The sequence below is a fragment of the Grus americana genome, chromosome 17 (genome assembly GCF_028858705.1).
Source record: "Grus americana isolate bGruAme1 chromosome 17, bGruAme1.mat, whole genome shotgun sequence".
Taxonomy (NCBI): domain Eukaryota; kingdom Metazoa; phylum Chordata; class Aves; order Gruiformes; family Gruidae; genus Grus; species Grus americana.
The window spans coordinates 14,535,155-14,558,106 of NC_072868.1; the positions used below are offsets into that span (position 1 = coordinate 14,535,155).

At 41.0% G+C, this 22,952-nt stretch overlaps 1 long non-coding RNA gene across 3 annotated transcripts; it reads left to right on the forward strand.

The window, feature by feature from the left end:
- Positions 1-348: 348 nt before the first annotated feature.
- Positions 349-22,782, forward strand: LOC129214368 (uncharacterized). Of its 3 annotated transcripts, XR_008579679.1 has the most exons (6): positions 349-732; positions 2,172-2,311; positions 5,173-5,281; positions 11,433-12,707; positions 16,713-16,833; positions 20,645-22,782. It is a non-coding gene; the product is annotated as an uncharacterized LOC129214368 (long non-coding RNA). The 3 variants fall into 3 exon arrangements; XR_008579677.1 differs by having other exon boundaries at positions 11,433-16,833; XR_008579678.1 differs by having other exon boundaries at positions 349-698; positions 11,433-16,833.
- The last annotated feature ends 170 nt before the right edge of the window (positions 22,783-22,952 follow it).

The following is a 22,952-nucleotide window of genomic DNA, read 5'->3' on the forward strand; positions in this document are numbered from 1 at the left end:
CATAATATAATTAAGACCTTGAAGCAAGGTAACTTCAATGATACTGATGTGTGGCGTGTGGTGCTGCAAAAGTAAGTTCATTTTGGTGTGTTGATGAGAATGAATTGTCTTCTGAAACTTTGAAGAATTGTGCCCCCAAAAATCCCAGAATCTGCCAAGGAAATGAAAAGTAGCCATTGTCAGCAAGAGTGTGGCTCTAAGCTGGGACGGGTGCTTGCACCACAGCGTGTAATTAAGCGTTGTGCTGCGCGTTGATGAGTGGCAGCGGTAATTAGAGGAGCTTCCTGTAGATGGCAGTGTGCGTTCACATCTATTCAAGCAGCAGAAGAGCAAATGATGCGTCTCAAAGGTGCTTTGGTTTGTTTTGTCTTAGTTTTGACTTGGTAAGGTATCTTGCCGATGAGTTTATGCATGTCAAGGCTATATAAAAAGTATTCTTTGCAGCTTTTTTTTCCTTAATAAGTCCTAGTGTCTCCACAAAGTATAGTCACCACTACCAGGGAAGTGTGCATACCTGGCTGTCTTCTGCTGGAGTACGGATGGGATGGGATGGGGCTGCCTTGCTGCTACTGAAACGGGCGTTCGTGCTCAGGGCGGCTGGCACAGCCCCAGCGGCATGGCCGGTCCCTCCACGTCCATGGACTGCGATGTCTCTTCAGCCCCGCTCGTGCCTTTCCTGTCTTCATCTGCTGCTCTGGGTGAGCTGACCGAGTTGACTCACTGAAAGGTCAGGTGAGTGCCACCAGTGCGAGGGAGGTTTTTAACCATGATTTTACCATGAGATGATCTTTACTTATCATCTAAGCATCATTCTGGTAGGGTAGATAAGGAAAATAGCGGATTTCCAGCTCATTTGCATTTTTGTGAACGTTCCAAGAAATTTTCTGGAACCGTCAAATCGTAAATGCCTGCCATCCTCTCCCTCATATCCAAACTAATCTTTTTCCTGTCTTTCAAATCCTTTTGCTGATTACTGAGTCTGGATTAGGGAAACACGTCTGCTGTCTGTCAGTACGTCTACTGAAGGTCTTTGCCATGATTACTTTTTTGTTATTTAAAATTAATTTTGTTATTTAACAATGTTGCAACTGTACTGCAAATATAACTGACCAAAATTTAACAGACAGGAATTTAATTTTTGTTGTTTTGAGAAAGCCAACCATAGCCATGTTGTCTCCATTGTACAGATGAGGAAGATGATATGCAGAACTAAATTAATCTGTGATTTAATCCTTTTGCCTTCAGGAGCAATGAAGCCTACTAATGATACAGTATGCTGCTGCTTATTACTAGTTTAATCTCAGGCAACTAGAAATAGAAACCCGGGGTGTTGCAGCATGTAATGATTAAGTTGCATTAGCAGAAGGTGGTGAGCAAACAGGCAAGGACCTAATGGCATTAAGGCAATGCTGTTAATCACTTCTAGAGACATTAAACTCAGAATATTAAAAATGAAGTAACATTTAGAACTACTTAAAGGTCAGCGCTTAAGATGATTTAAGGGCACTATGGCAGCATGACTAACGGCCATGGGCGTGAGAGGTGGTATAGTGTCTCATAAGGAGGAAATATGGAGAGAGCTTCATCTGGTGGTAATTGGGAAGGTTCATAAAGGAGATGCAGACTCAATAGTCTTCCGACCCTTCTTAAGCAGGAAGAGTAAAATGTGTAATGCTTTCCTTCGACACAAGTACAGACCCTTTTGCTGTCTTTCCTGCTGAATGTAAGCTCACTCCATACGGTCACTAATGGATGACTGAATTATGGCTGGCAATGTTATATTTTATATAAATATATATATGGCTCTAACAGTTCCACTCACACAGTTTAATATCTATTTTCTGTTTTTTTTAAAAAAACCTGACTGTGCATTTGAAAGGAATTTACATTAATACAGTATGCCTTCAGGCAACATCATTCCCTACTGTTGTGCTATTACACAGCCCAGCTATTGTTTGAAGCTAATCACTGAAATAGTCAAACTCTGTCTGGCGTTAGGGGTGTGTGACCTTTACAAAATGGTAAAGAATTTTCTGACAGTTTTGGTTCAATCTGTTTTCACTTTGGCACTTGACAATGAAGAATTTCATTTGTGTCTTCTTTGGTAGCTCACTGTTTGCATTACCTCTGTAAATGATTTTGTTTATTTTTAGCTTTGGGTTTTTTTCTAGATTTGGTCTATTACTGGTTTTATCCCTGCCCCATCCACATAGCAACATTTCCAGCTAATGGGAGGAATGCAAAGGAGGAGTGACATTGCTGTTTGCTTTGATAAGAGCGAGCCTCGCTTTTATTGCCAACTAATCAAATGGTAGGTAGCAACTAATGGTGATTATAATTAAGCTTTCAAACTGCCATCCTTTTTCTGGAAGCACTGCGTGCTAAGAGAAAGAAGCTATCCTCCCTTTAAGGCAAAGGTGACTTTTCGTTGTTCTGTTATAGAAACTCATTGGCTGTTTCACTGTGAAGTGAAACTTATGGAACCGTTTATGGTAGTTATTTTCCCATCCTATTTTAAATGTCCTGTTTTTTGAACTGAGTTATTTATCCCTTCATCATTTAGCATTACTGACTGTGAATTGAAATCGCTTAATTTTAAATGGGCTGTATCCTCCAGGCCATGCCCTCTGACAAAACTTCTGCAGGAGTTTTACTCCAATAACAATTGTGTGATAATAAATGCTGTAATAGTGTTGATGCAAGAATACACTCCATCTTTGCACAGGTGTAAGTTTATAGTAAATCCATTTAGTTCAGTGAATTCATTCCAGTTAGACAGGAGCTGAGACAGTGGTCTCTTCCTTTTGGGGCTAGCTTCCAGAAATGACTGCATAACCAACAATTCCCACTGAAGATCGAGACACTCAGCACCGTTTCAGATTAGGCAATGCATCTCTGCTTTGTGTACAAAAAGAGGGGATTTTTCTGCTTTACTTGAAATTCCTGAGAGAAATGCAGAAGTGTGCGAGCGTGCCTGCCGGCTGCATCCTGACAGAAGAACAGCATAGGAGGGAGCTGCGGTTCATTCTGGGGCTGGCCGCTCCGCCTGGCAGATGCAGGCTAGCTGCAGGAGGCCGGTATGGATGGGCACGCAGGCTGGCCTAATGGTGGAGTTGTCTTTTTCTCAGAAGCAGATGATTGAATGGAAACAATACGCTGCTTTCCCCATTTGATGATGAAGACTGACAGTTTGTAGGGGATGAGTCAAAGGTTACTGATGAGAAGATCCATCCAGATAATTGCTGTAATTGCACCCTGAGGATGCAGCTCCTATCACAAAGCATTAGGCAGTGATTCTCTTTGTAAATATATACTTGACAGTGAACTTCGTCCTATGCCTTAAATCGAGAAAGTCCCTGCAGGAGATATAAATGGAGAAAGTTCTCTTTTGACTTTTTCTTAATCCAGCCATGGCAGGTGAATAGGAAATAGTCCCATCCTGAAACAGAGACGTAGTTGTGCTTTAAATGTAAAAATACCATTTAGTGTTAAATCCTTTGATGAATACACTAGCTGCTGTTATTTTACAACAAATACCATTAAGCAGCATGAATGAGTGAATATACATAATTCATAATATTTAACTTGAAAATTCATCTTTTTCTTACAGTTATTGGTTTGTTTTTCTTGAGTTTGTCCAGTGACTTCTTTACACTTAAATACAAAAAGCTTTTCTGTTGGAGAGTGAACAGTTACAGACAGGACACAAGCAGCATCCTGCCACAAAATTAGCTCTTTATTCCACCCCTTCAAAAGGCACAGAAATCAGCAACGCTAAAGCATTAGGACGAGAATTTATATTGGGGAACGAGAGGCAATGAAAGCACATCCAATTTCTCAGCATATCAATAGTTGCTGTTAAATAACTGGTCAACTGTTACAAGCTAGAACTCAAAAATCACTCTTGTAGCAGTTCGGTAGCAATTTTAGATATTGTGGCCCTAGCTGCTTAAACTTGTAAATGGGAGGAATCCATTTGGATTTCCTAGAAAACACACAAGTAGTTTTAAAGGTATTTATATGTGCCTCAAAACGCATTAAAATGTAAATGTAACTTTTGGAAGCATCTTTGGCCTGGTCTGTGGCAGGGTGGGTGGTGCTCTGGTACCTGATGGTGTTTCCAGGTGAACAACACCTTGTGTGCTCCATCCAGCCTGTTAGTGACTGCACTTGGCGTGCAAGCGAGCCTGAATTTGAGAGCAGCCGCTCTTTAATGGGTCTAGACAAAGCTACTTGATGTGACGTCCACTGAAATCATTGATCAAAGATTAAATTTTTTTTTTTTTCAGAATTCAGGTTGTTCTGTGATTGTTTATGAAGCCAGTAAAAGTCCCTCTAAGACTTCGAAAGAATGATATTCACGATCAAATCCTATTTTTAGAAACTTAAAATTTTGGGGTTTTTAAGTGCTCTAACTTCAGAAAATATATTTTGCCTGAATATATGCGTACTCTTGCTTAATAAAGAACTAACTTACGTAAGTCCTTGTGCTGCATGATATGGAGACCATTAGCGAGGAAGTGATGAAATTTGTCCTATTCTAGCCCACGTTCTCTGGGATGTGCATCTAGCCTGGGAATCAGCACAAACTGGGCACATACGTATATTTATTTACATTTACCGGAGCTGTTAGGAATTTCTTTTCCTTTTGAATATGACTCAATATGTTATGACTATGCACTTAGAAAGAAATTGTAAATACTGTTGATTGCTGACAGCGCTCTGTTCCTTGCAGCATAGACTTCTTAGAGTAACTGTCTGTTCTGAGCTTATATTTGTGCCTTAGAAAAGATACAAAAATAATGACATCATTTGATGCTACTTTGTAGTGTTACAAAACAAAGCTCGTCTCACGCTTCTCACTGAGTAGGACTAAAATCCAAAAGCTTTGTGGTTGCATTGCTGAGTGAAACTAAGGAAATAGGTAACACCATTATATGTCAGTCCAGCCTTGGCACTTTGCGTTTAATTATATGAAGAATAAGAAACCTTAAACAGAGGTTGTTTACTCACTAAGAAGGAGTTAAAATGGCAGGAACTAACTCAGATACAAAATTGTGTTTTTTACCTCAGACGACAGTTTATCTTTGACTGTTGTGTATACTGCAGAATGCTTCCTATTTTTATAGACTATTTCTTTGCTGATTGGTGATTTATTTTTTTTTTAACCAGAGGTCCAAAGGATTGGAAGCAAAACGTTTGTTTTTGAAAGAACTTGTTCTGTTTGTTTTCTGACCAAACTACTTAAAGAATCCTGATTACCCAACCATTAGCAAGGAAGGTAGGTAAGCATCCAACATTACAGACCTTGTTTATTAACAGACATTTACATTCGCCGTTCAGGCTCTGTGTTCCGTATATATCAGTTTTCTATGGTTACCAGAAGCTGACAGAGTAAAGAAGTGCAGGGGTAACCTCGCGCTGCTTTGAACAAAGACTTGTTCCTCTCCGATGCACTCTGGGGCTGGTTTGCATGTCGAGGCATGTTCCTTTCCTACCAACACTTATACAAAGGCAGGGGGACAATACCATTTTCTGGACACACACACCCCCTATTTTTTTTTTTAGTCTGCTGTTATTTCCCACTGCATAGGGTTTTTTTCTGCTCGAACTCCAAGAAAGTGTGATAGGAAAGACAAGTACCTGTCACTAAAGTACATGCCAGTGTAGGTATTATAACAATAAAACTTTGCTCTTGTATTGCGATTAATTCAGTCAGGTTTCTTTTTTGTTCAGTTAAATTGCTATGAGACTTTTCACACTGGTAAAAGCTGCAGTATGAGAGAGACAGTGGTTTACATCATATAACTCTCATGCAAGTATTAATTTAAACTTGTCTTTACTATTATGAAATAAGTAGGTAGTAACATAGTCATAAGAAAAATTGTGCCAACATAGATTAGTACATTTAGAATTAGATTAGTACAAATTTTTTATAGTTTCAGACTCCAATTAGTACAATAGAATATGCATGCAATATGTAAAATGCAATGATTCCTTGCTTACTTTGGTAGAAATTCCTTTGAAATAATGGATGTATAGTTCAGAATAGAATTTTACATGTTTTATATTAGTTCAATAACAGAACAATAGTCTGATATTATGGTTGCTTTGTTTATGCCTTTTGCCACCTATTCAGTAAAATGTTAAACAGTACTTCATGCCCACCACAGATCTTGATATTTAATTATAATTCATTCAGTGTCTATAATTCAAATATACTCTTGAAAGTGTTGTCCGTTGTCCCCCCCAAAGCTCTTGCTCGTGGGAAACTAACAGACTTACACCAAACGTATCTACCACTACTAAAAGCTATTTGAACAGCGACTTGGAAAAAAATCTTCCTAAAATTCAGTATAAGAGAACTGCAAAAATCGGAGACTGTCTTCCTGAGACAACTGCTGCACGGGAGCTCTGGCAGCTATTTTTGCTGGGAGTGCTTTGGGTAGAACACAAAAATGGTCAAATTAGCCAGAATGCTGGAAGTTCAGTCAAGGATACTGCCTTAAATAGTTCACCCAGAAAAGGACAAAACTTTCTTAGGGCAGCCCCTTCAGAATTCCAATTGCAGTAACGATTTTTAATAAGTAAATATCAAATAAATAGTAATTGTAAAATAGTAATAGTAAAAGTAAATAGTAATTTTTCTGTGATTTTGTTTTACAACAGATTATTGGAATGTTCTGAGGTCAAATTCAGCCCTCCTAACTATGAAAAACTCACTAATGCAAGAATATATAGCTGAGAGCAGACCTTGATTAATATCGTTATTTTCCTACACTAGGTTATATTTTTTCCTATTCATGGCAATAGGTCACATAGCTGGAAAAAAAGGATGATAACAAGATGCTAAAATTAAAAGGAAAATGTGTTCGTTATTGGGCTTCTTTTACTGTGCGATGGTTTTTACTTCTTGCCAAATATCTGCTGTTTGTCCTTCTCTGGGCTATGATAATATTGACCTACAGAGCACAGGAGATTATCTTCCTATGTAGGAATAAAATTCAATATTTACTCATAAATATTTTTCTATCCATTCTTGTTCGGTTGTGAGAAAAACGAGGAGGAGTGAGGGTTCAGTGCAAGCTACGGAACAAGAAAGTGTTGAAGCTGCTGTAGATGTAGGCCCTCGTCAGTTCAAGCTCGTTCAGGAGGCCACGGAAGTTGGCTTGAACATTTCCCTGTGCTAGGGACAAAGGAGCATTTCTAGAGGATAGCAGCAACCTGGAAGTTTTCAAGATGCAATTGGACAGGGTGCAGATAATCTCATCTGGGCTCCCTTTCTTAAGAAGGATTGGGCCAAATGATGGTTCAAGGTTCCTTCAGCCCAGGCTGCTCTGTGGTTCTATGGTTCATTTTTGCTTTTGAAGGGCAGTTTGGTGCTTTGTGATGTGCTGCTCGCTGTGACAAGTAAAAGCTTGTCAGAGCTCAATTTTAGAAGCTTCTGACAGCTGGTTGGAGGTGGCCGATGTGAGCGAGGTTGGGCAAACCCTTCTGTTGCCAGGGAATTGGGGTATTCTTCTCTTCTGGTGCTCTGCCAGGTGAAATGATCACCTACCACTCCATTTTCTGGCTCAAATATTCCATGCTCGCTTGCTCCTGGTTCTCACATACATTTCCTGCTGCGCCACTATTACAGCGTCTCCGTACCTGACACTGCAAATATTCAGCCTTTCGCTTGATCGTTCTCGTTCACTCATCTCAAAACCCTTCAACTGCTGCAAAAGCTTTACAGAAATTCCAGTCTCTCCCCAAATGCCACATGTGTGGGTGCAACCCCCCATCTGTTAATTAACATTTGCAGGCATGGAGCACTTTCTAATCATGTGGGTAGCTAGTGGCTATATTCAGCCCACTTGTACAAAAGAGTAATTTTTAAATGCCAAAAGTCGACATAATTCCGTGGATCATTTATCGTGACCCCTTTGCAAGGCAGCCCTTGCTGTGGCTTTACGTCGGTCTCCGCAAAGGGTTAACACGGGCTGTGCACAGCCCGTCCCCTTACTGCCGCTGCTGCAGAAACATTAATTATAGAGAACCTTAAGGATTCAGAGCAGCTAAAAAGGCTGAGTAGTATTTAAAACCAAGACAGTCAAATAACCAGTTGGATGTGATCTCTAATAAATTACTATGTTCTGATGATAAAATTCAGCAAGAGTGTGACAGTCAGATGGGGAGGTTGGCAGCAAAAGTTTTAAAAATAAATAGTCTTAAATTGCAGGAAATTACAGCAAGCAGCTCCTCGGAGTTATTTTTCTCGGTGCATTGTGTGTCTGGGAAGGCAGGCAGCCTGCTGGCAAGCTTTTGACCTTTTGTGTGGGAAATAAAATATGCAGGTGCAGTAGTGTGAATGCACGACGGGTGACAGTGACTTTCAGCTGCGGGTTTGTGCACTCAGGACCCCCCAGGGCTGCCAGGGGTGCTCCAGATTGGCCCCGTTAAACTTGGGAGAAACACAGTGAGAGGCTATGGCTGTAAAGGATTGCAGAATATCTGTGTTTCCTACATATATTCTTGTCTCCCAAACCTGTAAATCAGCCGATGGAAGACTTGTTTTACATTATCTTGCTGATAACTGATCTGATTCTCATATTGCCCTATTTATATTTCAGGCTGGAGTAACTCTCCTCCGGGCAGTTGAGTTTAGCTCAATTACATTGCTGCAACCAAGACCTAACTCCTGGTTCCCCTGTGAAAGGGAATCCATACCTGCATGGTATGGGCTGCTGCTGCTTCTCTGTGTAATTGTATTTGAAGAAAACCGGGACAAATTTATACCAAGAAATTTTAAAGCTCCTTTACTGCAGTATCTGAGCAGCTCGTAACCTTTTACATGGTTTTCATCACAAAAAAACCCCAAACCAAAATACCCACAAAAAAACCAAAAAACCAAAACCAACCTGTGAATTTGGGGAAGCGTTATTGCCTTTTTTTTTGTGTGGTTTTGGAGCTGATGCAGTGCAAGACTGACTTACTGTCTAGAGAAGTTTATGGGAGAAAAAGCTGTGCCAAGGTGTAGGCTGACACAGCAGCATTTTTTTCTCATGAAATCTTTGTCATGGCAAGCAAAATATAGGGATATTTTTGAGGGGAAAAAAAAGAGTAAGCTGTAATTCTGATGTTTCCTTGCTCTCCTTAAAGTTTCACATGAGAATCTTTCTCTACGGAGGACAAGTTTTGTGTCATTTTTGCTTTCTAGTATTCTTTGGCTCATCTTAAATTGTCAGCTGTCTCTTTATGTGAAGGATATCATGTTTGGGTTTTTTTTTTCCCCGAGACAAGTTTTAAAGATGAAACTACACCAAATTAAACACATTTATTGCATAGCTTGTACTATTACATTCTGCACCTTAAAGGCACATTAGTTACTTGATTCTAAATGATTTATGTCTAAGAGGAAAAAATATTCTCAGACAAACTGTTGTTACAGACATCAGCATTTTAGGGCCATGTGCTAGTTACTTAATTGAGGTAGCAACTTTATGATTTATGTAAGAGATAAGAATATATTGTTAGTTATGATTTCTAAAATTCTTTGCTTATACATATCAGTAAAATAGGATTTAAGCCTGGTCCTTTAAAAGAAAGGGCAAATAATTATATTTTACATTGTTGGAATGAATATAATAAGGCTTTCTTGCACTTCAGCAGAATGAGCCTAAAGAACACATTTTTAATATATCCTTGTTTTAAAGGTGACATGGGAAGCATTATTTGAAGTTTTATTTATGACCTATTTTTGCTCCTTAATAGTGAAAGAAGAAAGACCAAAGGGGTTTCATGTGCTGTCTCTTTTTTTCTCACCCCTTCAGAAAGTGAAGCTTCAGTCCTGGGGGAAAAAAAAACCCCAAAACCTAAGGTAGTTTCTGTCTAGAGCAGAAAAGACAAACTCTAATGGTGAGCATGCTTTATTAGCATACCTTTTAATTTTGTATGCAACAGTACGTTATTTTTAATTGCTCATAGTTTAGCTTCATGAAGCCTTTTAATGTAACTGTTCCTGAAAGAAAAGAATTCTACAAATTACATATGGGAGGTCTTGCAAGCAGCTGGTTCCTGCAGATATGTTTGAGGAGCTTGCTTTAGATGTCTTGCTTTGCCTTATTTCCCCAATGAGAGATCTTGCTGGGCCAGACTGGAAGGTTGAGGAGGTGACTTTTTAAGGCCGATCTCTAACAGTGAAGAAGCAGAGTGTACCATCCCTGACTGTCCTGGGTGTCAGAAGCAGATCAGACAGCGGTTTACCTGATTTCCCCCAAGATGGACCAGGCAGTGCCTGAGCTGGTAGATCCCAAGAGGGACAGAACTTTGATCAGGGAATGAAAACGCACTGCTGCACTGTGGCAAGGTTCTGCATTTGGGTTTTGTTCTGGCTTCCTAACAAATTGAGGAACAACACCTCTTAGTGTCCACTTTTCCACTTTTTTCTGGTGGGGGGAGTCCTTTATGCTTGAGAACCTATCTGAGGATGTGCTGGGTTACATTCCAAATTCCTCAAACTGCTAAGTAAATATGAATGAGAAGTGACCAACTGTAACTGTAATAAAGGTGCTATAGCTGGAAAGGTGACAGCAACGTTGGGAATGTCGACACTGCAGTGACTGGAGAAACACGTACCCGCAATTCTCCCTCTGCAACAGAAGTGAGGAGAGTCCTGGGGGTCTCTGGAGAAAAGGAGTTGCTCCACTCAGATATTCAGTGTTTATCAGATCAATATTCACATGCACAAAACTGAAGAGTTCCAGTCATTCAGTTCTCAGAGTTTAATGTTGTTTTTACTGTTTCAGTGTTTGTCAGTTGTTCAGGCATGAAAAATCACCACTTTCTACTGTGGGGAAAAAAAACCCCACGCTGTCCCAAACACCTTCCTGTCTTTATAAATCATGGCAGAACACATAAGGAACTTACGCAGAGAATTAAGAATCCAAAGCTTTATCTACTGATAGACCAATTTTTAGCTTCCATGTTCTTATCAAAATATTGTTTTAAAAAATCAAAAGTAACGTTTTTGGAAGCTTAAATAACCTACATAAAGAAATTTGTATTCTTGTCTAGATGTTTCAGCTAAAACCAGTTCTAACTATTATCTGCTGGTGGCACCATCACACCAGAAAAATTTAATATCTACGTCTTAAACAGAATAAATGCCACAGATTACACCTTTAAATCTGATTTAATGGAAAAAAAGTTATTGTTTTTTTTTCTTCATAGTTCGATGTCAGTTAGACTATTTAGCTTGTTGTCTGTCCGTCTCAACAGCAGATGTTATTAAAACAGGTGATTGCAGCAGATTTTGCACTGAGCATGACAACATGGCTCAGACAGACACTTGTGGAGCTGAATATAGATACTGAGATTTTTATGTGAAATGCAGGTGATATTGCTGAAATCTGGGAAGAGCTAATGCCTTGAGGTTCTGGCTTTCCTCTCAGGACAGGACTGTCTTAGGTCCAGCAGACTTTCAGGGTTGACCACGGTCTACACCAGTGAGCTTCAGAGAGGACCAGATCAGACAACGAACTGCAGCCCTCTATCAAAACCGGGTCCACATCCACAGCAGCTGGAAAGATGGATGCCAGCAGCTGGTAAGGCTTTGACTATCTCCACCCATATATTCAAGCTGCTCACCTTAGAGCTTCAAGAGCGGTTAGCCCTGGAAGCACCACTCACTTCCATCCCGATGCTCCGGGCTGCTCAGTGCGCCCTTTGGACAGCAGCAGAGCTGGCCCCTGCCCCCGCCAGCAAAGCCTCCTGGGAATAAGGATGGCATTTTCATGCCATGGGGCCTTTGTGGGTGACTTTTAAAGAAATGAGCTTAATAAGGAACCTAATGGTGATGTAATAGGGAAGGAAATTGTCTGGCAGTGTCACCTAAAGTGGGTGATCCTTTATGCAATCATACCCTGTTTTTTTTCCCACATCAGAAGTATTTCTACATTGAGTTTTATTTCCTTTTTTTTTTTCCCCCCAGGAATCTTGGCTAAATAAATAAATAAATAAATTTGGAACTTGGTTCATCTTTTGGACACCAATGATTATTCTCTGACACTTTGCTTTTCTAATTGCAAGTGGGTAGGAACAAGGCCCTTAATCTTCTATCTCCTCTCTAAATTTTGACAAGGGTTTGGTTTGTGGTATGATCTACTGATAAAAAGCTTCCTGGTAGCTCTTCGTTTGCGACAGAAGGACTGAGCACAGGTACATTGGCTTTTGTCTGTGGGGTAACCGCAACCATTTGTTTCTGTTGGCAGCTAAAACACAGCTGATTCTGTTTTCTTCACAAGCTTGTACTTGTGTGAAAAATCTACAGATTAAAAACAAGACCTCATTTTTGGAACATATCAGTTGTGTTTGTATGTGCAGAGAGGTGTGGGGGGGTTTGTTTTGGTTTTCATATAATGAACACTGTACATTCAGTCTCTGAATACAGCTTATATCCATTCTATACGTGGTAGTTGCATATTTGTATATTTAAAGCCTGTACCAAATCTTTCTGCTACCTTAAGTTTAATTTTTAAGGATGATATTGATTGCTGCAGTCATTCCGTTGTTAATGTTAGTGTGAGTTTAAATCATCCTCTGGCTCAGGAAGTGCCAGCAGTGCTGCCTGCAGCCCGGAGCGGGGATTCCAGGTGGACTCGCGCTGTCTTTACCTTGCTTGCGGTACTGCTCTCTACAGATCTGCTGCTGGCCGCTGCTGGAAGCAGGTTAGTGGGTCTGGTGGCTGCTCCTCCAGCTGATGAATCGTAGCAGTTGGTAGTTAAATAGTTATTTTCTGTGTGCTTTTTTCGCAGAAATAGATTACAGAAAGTGTTTCGGATCTACATTTTGCATGTGGTTTGTATTTGCTAAGTTTTCTGAATCTGCGTTTCCTTTGTTTCTACATTGCCTTTCCCACTTGGCCAAAAATTTTGAGGTGTGAAAATGTCTGACTTTATATTTTCTATTTTATTTATTTCACTGAGCTTTTCCTAATCCTTCATGTAATTTCCTAGACTTTTTTGTTATTGCTGCGTAACTGTATGAGCCAATTGTACACCACAGGGCACAAGGCAGTTTGGCTAGGAGAGGCACTCACTTCCAACACAGAGTTGTATTTCTCCACACAAGTTTCTTCTAACTTTAGGTTTTAGCTTAATGCTACAAAGATTGAAAACTTTTAGTAGTTACCTAAATTAATCTTTCTCCTCCCTGCAAGACACAAACACATCTAGTTAAATACATAACGGATTCTATTAATTCTGTTTCTTACAAGGAACTAATTACTGTAGTCTTCTTCCTTTACTCAAAAATGGGAGAATCACGTAACACTTAAGTCCATTGTGAATGTCCTTACCCATGGCACATGATACTCTGTAAGTTAGGATGAAATGAGAGAGAAAATTATGTAGTTTATAAATCCTCTTATAAACCACAGTAATTTTGGTTTTCCCCTCAATTTTAAAAGATACAAACTCATCCCATGTTGCTCCCTCCTTCCCATAGTTAATGTTGCTTTATATCTGGGCAGAAGTAATTTGTGCAAGACATATTGCTTATAGGACAGTGCCTAAAAATATTGCAAAAGGTCACTGCACATCAGACAGAAGGCAGCACTTGTTCCAGCCGCTTGCTCTGAGAACTACAGGTCTTTGTTAATATTAATTGTGTATATTTTAAACAGCGCATGTTTTAAAAATACACTGCGCAAACATGCAGCGATGAACATTTGTAAGCCCAGGGACAGGATAATGGAGGTCAGATCTTCACTGATGATTTTAGGCATAAATATTTGCTGTTCTTATTGACTTCAAGGTTTGTGAATTAGAGCCATATTGTGCGTGTGCTTCCAGGAAAGTGGGTACGCTCACCGTATCCAAAAATACAAGTGAAATAAAAATAGTAACGAAGATGTATAAAGTACCAAGAAGATTCAGAGCTAATCATTTGCACAAACATTCACCGTGATTGTGCTTATAATAGTAACTATGTACGCAGAACATGGGAAAAAATCCGCTGGGAGATCAAGGCCAGATTCTCTCTGTGCTTAGAAGAAGTTGAGCTGCCGTGAGGAGGTAGACTTCCAGCATCGACAGCCTCCTGCTCCTCTCCGCCTGCCCTGATAGCTACTGGCCCAAGGATGCACCTACCAGGAGGGCTCAGGGCTTTCCCGGCCACCCTGCTCCCTCGGGAGCTGCAAATGGCTCGCAAAAGGCAGAGGTGGCAAGCTGCTCCGTGGGCTGGCGGAGGCTGCAGCTGGGTTGTCCCCAGGGGTTATCTTCTTTCTTACGACACTGGTACAGCTGGGAAAGGGTGAATGAAAACTAGCCCCCAAAACGTAATACACGCATACATTCATCTTTTGTGACATCCTTTCATGTGAGCCCAGACACAAATCAAAAGACACAATTCTCTCTTCAGGCGGACATTATCTAAGAATGATGTTTTTACAAAAAAACCCTCCTGATTCTGAAACTTTTAAATGTCTCCAGAGAAAAGGCTGCAACCCTAACACCTGGACACCATTCCCATCAAGGCCATCTCACTCCAGCATGCTTGGTTGGTTTTGTAATTTATTCTTACTAAGAAAATATTGAAAATGTCTGATTCTGGTGTTGCAGCAAAGGCAGTGAAGCCGTACATGTACACCGTTGTTTATAATGTGACAGAGTGCTGCATGGCAATTTACAAACCAAATTTCTGTTGCTATTGACTATGGCTTTTTTTTTGAAAACTGGTGCATAAATATGTTTACAAAGGTAACTGTTCACACAGATTTTGGAAAAAAAAAAAAAAAGAATGAAGTGTGGTGAAAGTGATAGTGTCACAAGTCTGGAAGGTGACGCTGCATAGGTAAAATCATTTCAGAAACTCTTCAAGTGTTAAGCTTATTACAATAAATATTAATTCTCTTTTGGAAGAAAGATTGAAGTAAAACAAATGGGGTGCTTGCAAAGAAAATGGTTTGAAAGGAAGTAATGGGCACATGTTGACATTTCCTGCTTTTACATCAATTTTTTTAAAATAAATTATGAAATAGCCTTGAGTAGAATAATTGTGTTTAGTAGTGTGGTATGAAGACAAGCATTTCGAGCATCCCAGCAGGGCTGCCTTGCACGGTACCTCTCTTCTGTTGTGTTCGACCACCCCATTTCATCTCTGCCCAATGCACGCTTTTATTTTGCTTTTGAGACAGCAAGATGCCATGACTTGAACAGAAAATGAGCAGCATCTTTTACTTGCTGTGCATGCAACCTTTTCCACCTAGAGAGGTTAAACGTGAGCGGGACTTTGAGCACCTTCCCGTGGCTGCCCACCTGAGGTGGAAAGTCATCAGCCCCGTCTGCCCAGGGCGCAGGTTCCCTCTCTCCCTCCAAGCACAATTACAATTCATGGGTTCATTCCCACTCTCCCTACCTGGGAATCGGGTCCGTGAAGCAGGTTTGGGAGGGGAGGACGTTGGTAGGCTGAAGGCCAAGGAATATCTTCCTCCCTGGTCCGTGCACTGCATATCTGCTGCTGCTGCTCTGTTCCCAAGAGATTCCTTGGATTTTCCCTGCAAGAATCCCAGTCCCTGAGCCATCCCCCCAGCATCCTGTAGCTCTGCAAATAATACAAATAATGTTCTGCTGTCTTTTTTCCAAGTACCATTTGAACATATGTTTTATGTGGAGATGCTGATGGACAGCAACATCTGCTGCTCCCAGCCAGCTCGCTCACTCTTATTTGGATTGTAATTACTTCATCGGCTGCGATCCGTGTCCTGTGTTTGCCCACTATCTGTTTCTGTCAGGTCTTCGTCTTCTACAAACTACCCATTATGTAGCGATGATAATTAAATCTCCCTTCGCCAGGCAGGTCTGAGCAGTGCAAGAAGGGCCTCCTTGTCCGTGCAGCTGCCAAAGAAGATGCAGCTTGTAATGATGCCTTAATCACCTGCCTGCTAGACAATGGCTGGGACCACCTATTTGTTTCAAACGAGCTATTTTAGCAGCTGTCAGATGCTAATGGCTTTCAGCTGCTGACAACCTGTGCCCTATGCAAACCAGGGGACATATCATGGAAACGTGCATAAATATTCATGCGGGACTAACAAAACCAAAAGTGCGAGTATGGTTATCGGAGCTCTTGCATGAATATGTTGCAGCCAGCCCTGTTGTGTTGGGTTTAGTGTGATGAATGCAGGGCGAATGTCTTGAAGTAATGTTGCCTTTTTTAAGTTTGTGAGAAAAAAAAGCCCATCGAAGGTAGTGGGGTTGCGGGGGTGCGTGAGTAAGAGCAGGATTTGTGCCCCTGGATAATGCAGGCATTTCCAGATCAGCATTGCTGTCTGTCGTGGGTGATGCGCTCAAACTGGTTATGGAGAGAAAGGAGTTGCTTTGTTTAATTGCTCTGTTTGCATTTCTCTTCTGAGCCTGCGTATGAAGAATTGGAAGTTTCTCACCACATCCGTGCTAGATGCTTAACGAACACAAGGAGCCAGTGATTAAGGGCAGTGGTTTAGCTTTTAAATTAATTACCTAATTTCAAGAACAGGAAAGTATCTGTGGTCAAGACTTGATAATTTCCCTCTGTTCTAGCATGCTGAAGCCTCAAAGCTTTGACATCAAAATAGAAATGCAGTGAGTCAGTCTCTTTAGACAAACTGTTTTATAAATTAATTCTGTTGGTGTGTTGCATGGGATTATTTTAAAAATATTTTGTTTATAATGTGCTTTTACTTTCCTCAGCAGATTCTGGATAGCCATGCTGAGAGGGGGATGTTCAGATTAAAGTATGTGATGGGGTTGATGAAGAATCTGTAACAACAGAGTCAATGGAAAAGGATGATGGTCCTCTTGAAACTCTTCTTTGGTAGGTACCTATAAGGTACGCAAGAAGCCAGTGATATGCATTTGCTCATATTTCTCTACCATATCAATAACTTGCAGTAACAATCAAAATCTGTAAAGTATTTTTAATCAGTCTCACGTAAAAGTAATCAATTTTTGGGAGGCTAGTAAAGTTGTCTTTATATAACCCTTATATCTTTTACCTCTACTGTCCAGAGTGAAGTTTGCCATTAAAATTCACTGAAAAGTTGCTGTCTTTAGGACTGCATAAAAAGGTGCAGAGCTAGACAAGGATTAAAAGATCGATTCTGGAACGCAACCGATTTTATTTATGAGAGCTTCAGTGGGAAAAATTCCCTGTGGTTTGACTGTGATCTGATTCTGATGTCCACTGACTCTGCTATATACTGCTAGAAATGGGTGGGATTCAGTCCTGAGTGGGACTGACCACCGGAGAAATATCTTCTGGGTATGTGCGAACAAGACAGACTCTATGAAGGGCTCCAGTTGATTAGCTTCATTTAAATCTGAAAATAATTATAAATTGTTGCTGGTACCTTAATTCCCTTGCATAATTATTCATATAGACTGTGTATGTATATTTTTGTGGCAAAGAGGTCTTGTGAAAAGGAAGTTAATTCAGTGGTTCAGATAAAGAAGGATATTTTAGTTAGAAATTGTTGTCATAATAGTTACACAAAAGGATTCGAATATTCTGCAACTTAGTATGAATAAAATATTAAGAGATACAGGTGTTGTTCACGAACCATCAAAGAATTTTCCACTGCCACCGTGTTTTATTGAAATGAAAAGAAGAAGAGAAAAGAAAAAGAAAAAAGCCATGTGCTAATCCTTTCCTTTGTTGCTTAAGGGAAATTTCAGTATAAAGTAGCAATTTCCATATCATTTGAATAGCAGTTGCAACCCATTGATGTTTAAAGTAAAATGTGTAACTACTATAATCAACAAAACAGATGCAAATGTCTTGTCTGTTTTTAAATGTAGCTCCCGACTTGCCGTCTCAATTAGATTTAGAGTGGAAAACTCGATCAGATAATTAAAACCACAGAAGCTCTTCTTTCATTTCTTTCTTAGTAACGGTTTGTTCAAAAGCGAGTTGGAGCGCGCTTGGCTAGGTGAGCGGCGGCGCGGGCGAGGGTCCCTGCGGCATGGCAGCCAGCCTCCCCTCCCGGGCTGCGGATGATGCCGCAGTCTGCGCTGCTGCGGAGGTGGGGAAGGGAGCCGTGTCCTTCCCGCCGCCCTGTCCGCTAACCCTTCTCCTGCCCCCGGGGACAGGAATGGCCTTTTGGTTCTGCTTCTGCCCGGTGGCATCCCAGTGCAATTCTCTGCACATTTTTGTAAATAAGCGGTAACAAAAATAAATGACATTTAGCATTTAGATCCCAGAGCAGTGGGTTGGTTTGTACAGGGTACGGTGTAGCAGGTTAGATAAAATCCCGCTGAACTCCCTGAGCTCTGCCATCCCGGGCTTTGGGTGGCTGGAACAGTTCCTCAGAGGGCTTTTTAACTCTAAATAACCCTGTAATGGTATGAAGAAAGAGTTTACTTTATCCTTCGCATTTCCAAATTAAACAATGAACACATGTCGATGGTGCGTTCTCTGCTTGGTGTATCTGAGCTGCCAGCGCAACAACTGGAGCCAGGTCGGGATTTCCGTCAGAATGATTTCTGAGTGAAACTGCCCTTCTTGGAAAAGGGAAAACTTCTCAGGAAAAGCCTGGGGTTTTGATCAAATTAAAATTAAACTTCTGTTAGACAGATGAAATTGATGACAGCTTGGGTGTTCACCTGGGTAAAAGGACCTTTTCAATCTCTGTAAGGTGGCTGCTGGTAAAACCCCTCTCGTGCTTGTGTCTGGGGACCTGCGCACGTCCTGCCAAGGGAGGAAAGTGGGGGTGGTGCAGCCCCCCACCTCCCCTCCAGCTCCTGCTGCCATCACGCCAGGCAGAACGGGCTGCCAAGGGAGGCCAGGAGCTTCCCCCTCTTTTTTGGAGTCCCTTCTAACTTTTTTTTTCCTGGATGGAGAAAGAACATTAAATGGATGAGGCCTCCCATGCAGGTTGCTGATGGGATGAGAAACTGTGCTTTGCTTCTTCTAAAAAACTTTCCTGGAAAAAGGTTGATTTTTTGGTTTGTTTTGGTTTTATTAGTATTTTTCCTAATCAGGAGACATCTTATGGAAAAGGATTTCCATCTTGTGATCAACTGTGGTAATAAAACACTCCTGCTGGGTGGGGTTTTTTTTAATAGCAAAACAAAATGCTTTTAATAAGAAATAATGCAAATCTGTTGTAGTTCTTTGTGAAGGTAAATGTTGAAGACTTCACAAAGTCTGCTTGCATTTGTATTTGGGCATGTCTGCCTATGGGGAGGTAAAAATGTGTCAGGATTAGCTTCCTTCAGAAAGTCATCTCTGGAACAAAACAGAATTGGAAAAGGTATAGCATAAACTATTCATGACAGAATATTCAATTTTGACAGGTTATACAGTATGTTGGCCTCAGGAGCCATGCACAAGAGCCCAGACTCAGAATTATTTGTAGCCTTAGCAGAAGAACTCCTGAACTTCTGGGAAAATTTCTATCCAGAGCCAAATATTGTTGCTTGGATTGTTTTCTATTCCAGGATGACTCTTAGGCTCAGTACAACGTCATCATAGCTTCATGCAGTTATTTGTTCTTCAGGACAAATTTTGAAACTCATGCTCTAATCTTGAAATAGTAAAATGCTGCAGGGTTAAGTGCTGGAGTTCACTGGAAAATCTACTCACTTCAGTGGGAAAGATTTTTTTAATGTATTAAAAACAAAACAAATTTGGAAAGGTCATTTTAAATATTAAGAACCTTGACTGAAGGGCAGAGCTGTGCGCGCTGGAGAAGTTTAGAGCTGCCGGCATTCGGGATCTGGTGTAGGTTGTATCTCTGGTGCCCTTTAAATGACCTCTGTTGTACAAGCCTACAGATACAGGTGAGACTGTTAAAAAGGAATAATTTCATTCTGATGTTTCATTATTCTCTTATTTGTCCAGTTGTACACTGTGATGCCACCGCTGATTGCGCTGAGGATATTCTGACTTCAGTGAGAGCAGGGCCAGCCCTGAATATTTATAAGGAGAGTTAAATAAGATCTCAGATCAAATTCTTACAGATACATGTAAGAACTTTGTAAGTTCTTTTTATTTTGAGGGCTTGTAACTAAAGGAGATGTTCAGTGTGTTCCTTAGTGGGTGCCAAAAAGCTTATTTTCAGAAGTGTCTGAGTCTCATGGAAAGTCAATGACTGCTATATTTAATCTGAAGTCTATGCAACTGCTGCCGAAATCAAGCCATGTTCTTTTTGGAAGAATAAGAAAAAAATGCAGCATTTATGTGAAGAATCAGGAACCATACATATGACTTCTATGACACAGTAATGCAGATTTTAAAAAAGAGGTCAACAAATCCATCTGAGGTTGTGCTTTAAATGTTATTGTAAGGAGAGTAGAAAATAAGAAAGAATTGTGAAGTCTTTGCAGTATTTGGTAAATAGTTTCCAGAAAAACTTACTTCCAAAGTTTGCACGTGGGCCTTGTCGTATTGGTAACTGCAGTCGGTGGGAGTGTTTGTCATTGTCTCTACTGAAACAGGATCCAATGCGGTTTTTTTCTTCTTATGTGGAAATATAAATCTTGGACCTTAATGACAAGAACGCTTAAGGAGGAAGATACTTTGTATTTTTATTAAAAAAAAAGTCAGCGGAACTACTGGTAAAAGCATTAAAAATACTCGAGGAAAAGCTTTCTTAAATCAAACAAATCTCTCATTTTGCTTTTAGACCTTCCTGGAGAGTGCTGTGTTTACACCATTTATTTTAAGTGTGAGAACTTTGTCAGATCGAACCATTAGCAACCGTCCGGGGAGCAAACAGCAAAACGCCCGGCACGGCTCGGGGCCGCTGTGACAAAATGCAGTTTCTACACTTTTGCATTTCACCACAGGAAGCGAGCGATGAGGAGAAATCAGCCAGGGAGAGGTGTGGCAGATAATTTGGCTGGCTGCAGTCCTCCTCCGGTTTTGGGCTATGCAGTACGTACACGGACGGGCATTTCTTCTTTCAAAGTTTTGGGAGCTCAGGCATGGTCCGTTGCCCAGGGTAAAGCCCCCTTGAGGGGCTTTGCTGAGCCTGTTGGTGCAGATGCAGGTTGAGGGACAAACAGCTCTTTTCTTCAATTTACTGGATTGCTTCCCTTCTCTGTTTTGAACTACGGAGTAATTATGCCCTTTGAAAAACTTTGCTTCGTTTATCTAGTTCTTTGGATCTATAGTGCTACCCAGTGCACTGTATTTGCGTCACTGAAGAATTTTTTTACTTGTCTGAAGTTGTGTTGAGAAATGTCTGCTGGCTTGCGTGGAGGTGAGGTTTGTGCACGTGCTTGTGTTTTCATTTCCAAAAGTTTGCCCTGCGCAAGTCACCGTAATATCTACGTAAGCTCTCGAGTATCCCGCGGTCCTGACAACAGTGGGTGGGCATCATCCTCCCTGCTTCTGCTGTTTCCAGCCTTGGAGAGGACTATTTTGTGCAAGTTTTTTGTTCCCGCATCCCCAGCTCTTCAAACCGACAAGGAAAATAAGTATGGGTGCTTTGGAGAGAGCTGGCTGACCAAATCCCTGCTGGGTTTTGCCTTGTATTACCAGTTGCTAAGAAATGTCTGAAGGAAGCTGTCAGGTACACTTCTGTGGTGTTACTTTCCATATCAACGGCTGCTAGGGTCACCAAAGTGTGGCCTCAGGAGAGAGGTAGCTGCCCCCAGGGTCAGGAACAGCAGGGAGGTGTCCCAAGCTGGTACCAGCAGCGACTTTCAAACAGACAGTCAGGAACTCATGACGTGGGCTCTCCTGGGCATGGTCTGTGCCAGGACACGTGCGTGGAGAGTTCCTCTTGCCTCCTGGCTACTCCGCTTGGTTCCGCGTGGACTTGGGAAGTCCCATGTTTTGCAATCCCGGCACACAGAGTGGGAATCAGGTGCCTTGATAAGTGATGGAGTGCCTCAGAGCAGGGGTTTCACCTGCCCAAAGCTTTGGTTGTTTCTATGGCTCAAATACGTGTGGGTTTTTTCATTGGTTTTGTTTTTTTCTGCGGTTCCTAAGCTGTGGGTGAGCGAGCGCTGTGACACCAGGCAGCCAGCTTTCAGTGGCAGCATCCCAGAAATGCTGGTTAATCACTAGTTTATTAGCTTACAGCCTTAGGCAAACCTGAAATCATTAACAGCCCATTTGTTGGGCTAATGACTCTTTTCTACCAGTTGTATAATTTAATATATGGTAACTTTCATGCTTAATTATGCTCTTCAAAGCTTCTTTTGAAGGAATTTATTTTTCTGCATGCATGTATATAAAAAGCTTGGGAGCTGGCTGGCTTTGCTTGCATGCTACTCTGTGTTAAAATCTATAGTTTATTTAAGAAGATTTTAATTTAGATATGGTTATTTCCTCCTTTGCTTGTTCTCTCAATATTTTTATCTTTGAGTGTTTGAAAAAATAAATAATGATGAATTACCGGCATGTTTAAAATGGCATCATTTTATGCCCCATTGTAGCTTGCTACATTGTTTTGGACAAGACGTAAACCCAAAGTCCTGATCAACAGGGCCATTGTGCCAGCAGTTTCCAAATGAATGCCAGTCTTGATCTCAGTGTCCTGGCCGTGTTCCAGCCTGGTTCACATTTTACTCAACGGCAAGTCCCACTTCTGTTCTCGCTAACCTCAGTGGGAACAGAGAGAGACGACTGTAAAGTGCTGCTAATCCCACGTGCCATTTGCATGCAGCACTTGTAAAGCGTTCTGGGATCAGTTTGGATGAAAAAGGCCATGCGTGTAAGATGCTTTTCATTGGCATCCCAAATCCGGTACTGTATCAATGAAAGAAGGTTATGACTTTGTCAATTGGGATAATTTTTTTTGAGCTAGGCAGCTGATTGAGAAGGATAATAAAAATGAATTTGATTTTCTTTCTGTGAGCTGTGGTGTCCCCTTCATGGAGATTAAAAATTTCCCGATACTGTTTTCAGCTCCACAGAGCAAGCAAAAGATAATCTCCTGCTTGGATATACTCACACCATTGCGATCCACTAATAGGATCCCC